Raw genomic sequence first — 4,755 nt, forward strand, 5'->3', positions numbered from 1 at the left:
GAGAAACGACCGTTTTAAGTAACGGCGTTTCGCGAACGAACCATTACCACTCGCCTTACTTTGAAACATAGGTTAAAGACCTTAAAGGACTAATTGGAGTATGAAACATTTATGTGAAGTGTATTATGCAGTTGATAAGGCACTCGCGAAAGAATCGCCTTAAAACCCTTAATGATTAATTTATTAAAAATGGTGGAGCCGAGGGTACTCGAGCGACTTAAGTGAATCATTAAGCACAAAAGCGAACGTTAGGGTCTAATTGGTTAAAGTATAGATTCATAAGCGACTTTGGTTTAATTCCAACTTATATGTTGTTTATAGGTTACCAGACTCGTCCCAAGCCATTTATCTCCCCCAGTTTCTCGGGCAAGTTTTCTACCCGTTATACTGTTGTTGTGATGTATACATATGTATATGCCTTATCTTAAGATAGATGCATGGTGGTTAATTAGCAAATCTTGCGATATATTGGAGCATGTGATATGTTATATATGCATTTCTGTTTCGTAATCTTGATATATATTGTTGATTCAATTGCTTATAAGTTGCATAATACCTATGCTAGAGATAAGCAGTAGTTGCGTATACCCTTAGTATAGGGGACCCAAAGGTTAACATTTTTCTAAAACCGGGAGTCGATGTTCCCGAGTATATTATATATATTTATATATATATAGATATAGTTTTCAAAACTATGAATCGAATAAGGTTTATTCGATAACTTTATTTTATTAATGAATATTATTTTGAATATTAATTCGAGGGCTTATGACTCCGTTTATTTTATTAATGAATATTATTTTGAATATTCATTCGAGGACTTATGACTCCGATTATTTACTAATTAATATTCTTTACTTTATCAAAGAATAATGTGTCGATAATCAAACTCACTTTTGATTATTCAAATAAAGATACTACTTTCGTATAAGTATATCTTTGGTTATTTAATATTCATTTCAAGTATAAATTTTACAACTTCTACTTCAATTATTTTTATAAAGATTATTCTTTATGGGAATATTATTTAAATAATAATATTCAGATATTTTCTAATATATTGGGACCGATTTATTTTATTAAATCAGCATCACTCCAAACATTCTTAAAAATGTTTTCGAGTCTTCAAAATGATTTTAAAGGTTAGGGCGGATCCCAAAACTCATTTTTATATTTAAGATCCTCCTTTCGAAGGGGATTTAAATACTCGCTCCAAACCTGAGGGATCCGGCTCTGTGGTGTATTTTATATTCGCAACAAGGTTGCTATTCTGATAAAAGAGTTTTTTATTACTTACCCAACACTCGGGAAGTAAAATTCTTGGAACAAGTTAATCCATTAACAGGCATCGCCTGGGAAATATTGGTGAGTTTTCCTTTCCAACTAGATACGACTTCTTGGTAGAGCCATATCAGAGTTATGGTTTCTACTTGGGGAAAGTGGAGACGAGCTTTACGTTTCAGAGTCATGGATTTCAACTGAACTAGGAGTGGCGTAAGTGGTCGAGTGGCGCCGGCCCAGCCTTATTATGTTGGCCTAAATGGCCCGGAAGTTCCGCTAAGACGGTCCATTCCTTAGGAGTCTAGTGTTCGGTTGACAAGTAAATCCGACAGGTTCTCCTCTACATGTAGAAAATGGTGGGGTTGCACTACTGCGAATGATCATCATAAGTGTTCTTCCTGGCGCGATAAACTCCCGTAATGAGTTCATCATCCAGTTGGATATTTCTGCAACACTACCCGGAGCATTTCGATCGAAAGGCTACGAATGGGTGATTGCCGAAGCATTAACAAGGGTCAAACAGTTATAATGGTGTTTCCATTAAATGAAGTATCTCATAACTTCATTTCCTTTAAAAATTAATTAAAGATTGAATCTATTCAAGTCTTAACTTGTGGTCTCATCTATGGGACGAACTTTTGAAACTTATTATACTTTGAATAGTGGTAGTTCAAGTAGATTTCTAAAAATGGTAAATGGTATAAGTATAGTGAAGTAATTGGTAAATTCATCTTCCTTTAAGCTTATATCCAGTAAGTAATTACCTTACACTTGATAAAGGATTCTAGTAAGTTATCCATTTAGATACTTGCATTATTGTTTACACTATATATTATCTTGCGAGCTGTAATGCTCACTATATATTAGGAAAGATGGCCAGACTCAAGCAGACCCAGCGCAAGCGCGTGGGAAGCGTCCCGCGTCTTCCCGTTGATGTTGTAGCTGCTATAGATACAGAGGTAGATCTATTGGTAGAACAGGCATTCTACTTTTGGGAACCAAATATTGTATAATTATAACTTGTGGCAGATAATGGCAATTAACTGTAAACTTATCAAGTAATCATTTTGGGTTGTAATAACTTTTAAATTGTGGATTCAAGGACTTGTACTTATTTCAATTTCATCTCTGAGACTATAACGGGTTGTGGTGTGTGTTAGTGTGGGGTCACAACATGAGGTTATTTTTTTATTAATTAAGTTAAGTGATATTGTGGAAAGAAAGACCGTGACGACCCGGATCCCCGACCCCGGATCTGGGGGTGTTACAGTTGATATGAAATTTCTTGAACACCTCTAGAAACTTAGGAAATTGCTTATCCAACTTTTGCTTCTGCAGCCTCTTAGGAAAAGGAGGTGGAGGATATACCCGTTTCTCCCCTGTATTACCCTCAGGAGGAGTGTGTTCCATATTTTTATTCCTTGATTCCACTTCTGCTTCCTTCTGCACCTCTTCTGCAACCACAACTTCATATTCTGGAACTTGAGATTTTTTGGGTCTTGCAACCTTCCCAGACCTCAATGTAATTGCCTTAACCTGTTCTTTTGCTTCCCTCTTGCATGGAAATTCTGTATCACTAGAGAGTGTACCATGTTGTCAATTTACCAAAATATTGGCAATCTGCCCAATTTGATTCTCTATAGTCTTGATAGAAACCGCTTGGCTCTTGCAAATGAGCCTCAACTCCTCCAATTCAGATTTTTCACTAGATTGACTTGTACTTCCATGCGGTAGTTATTGAAGTTGGAGTTGTTGTCTTGGTGCATATTGCGGTTGTTGAAAACCAGGAGGGTTGAATTATTTTTACTGCAAACTGCTTATAAGGTTGTTGCACCGCATTTTGATTATTGCTCCAGCTGAAGTTAGGATGATTGCGGTTGTTGGGATGATAAGTGGCTGAAACTGGTTGCCGCGACCTCAGAAAGTTGCTCACAAACTGAGTTGATTCACTAGATATAGCACACTGCTCTGTTTCATGCGCACCAGCACAAAGCTCACAGACACTAGTGATATGATTAACTCCATAATTTCCAAAAAATCCACCTTCATCGTTAAATCCTTAAGCTGAGCAGCTTTAGCAGTAGCTGTATCCACCTCCAGAATTTCTGCAACCTTGCCTTGAGGTAGTCTCTGTTGTAAAAGACATGCCTGTACTTTAACAAGACTAAGACAATCTGTCAACCCTAAGTAAGTTGTATTGTTATCTAAATTTGTATTATGTACTTGTAACACTTAAAGTCTGTAAAAATGCAAAGGAGCAGACTGGAGTCTTTTTCCTAAAACAGTATAAAGCCTAAGGATTCTATCTGGAAGAAGATTAAGAAGATCATGCCTCAGAAGAATTTTGAAGAAGCTTGGAGTTGAATAAACCTGTTTGGAGAAAAATATTTTAAGTCAGGATCTCTACAAATCACAGATTTAATGTTATAGAGAAGTCATTCGAGAACTCCAGAGAGTACCGACGGATGAGCAATATCTACTCGACGGATGAGCAATATCGACTCGACGGATGAGCTATATATCTACTCGATGGATGAGCAACATCTACTCGATGAATGAGCAATATCTACTCAACAGATGAGCTATATATCTACTCGACGGATGAGCAATATCCACCGGGAGTGAAGAAGTCAGAAAAGCTACTCGAGAACTCAAGAAGATATCAACAAGACAATTCTAAAGAACTGAAGATTGGTGATATCTTCAAGTCATTTCTTCACTAGAGAACTCAGAGTTATCGATAAGTCATAGTGAAGATATGAAGACTAGAAATCTCGACAAGCTGAAGACCTCTACAAGTCAAAATCAATATGGAGTGCTAGAGATCTCGATAAGCCTATGTACTTATCGAGATGTCAAGTGTTCTACTAATTTAAAATGGAGATCTGGAGGTACAGTCTCAAAGTACAAAATTGCAGATCAGTTCAATATCCTGGATAAACAATCAACAAACAATCCAACAGCTGGATTGACAAGTCTACGAAAGCAGCTTGAAGAGTGTGCAAGATCAATGGCACAGATTAACTGACAGAGTAAGATTAAAGTAAACACGGGATGCTAAAGATATGCTAAGCCAGAAATGGAAGATCTGCTTTTCTATAAATAGAAATGACAAGTGACAGTTTAGAAAAGCTAATAGCATGTTTATTATCCACTGTGTAAACTAGAATTTAACTAAGTTATAAAATTAACACTGGTCCTCTAGTCAGAAGTAACAATTTAGGTATAATCTCTTGTGTCACTCTCAAGAAGAAGCTGAACTCTTTAACATCAAAGAGCTTAGAAATTTTGTAGCAAAATAGTCTTAATTTTTAATATAAAAATTAAATGAGTTTTGAAGATTTGTGTTCTTTATTTTATGCAAGTTTAATTTCTGTATGAACACTTTTCTATACAAGATTTAATTTACTTTGTTCAACCATTAAGTTTCAAGAAAAGCGTAAAATCAGAAAAAGACATTCACCTCCCCCCCCC

Source organism: Apium graveolens, chromosome 9, assembly GCF_009905375.1.
Source record: "Apium graveolens cultivar Ventura chromosome 9, ASM990537v1, whole genome shotgun sequence".
Lineage (NCBI taxonomy): Eukaryota > Viridiplantae > Streptophyta > Magnoliopsida > Apiales > Apiaceae > Apium > Apium graveolens.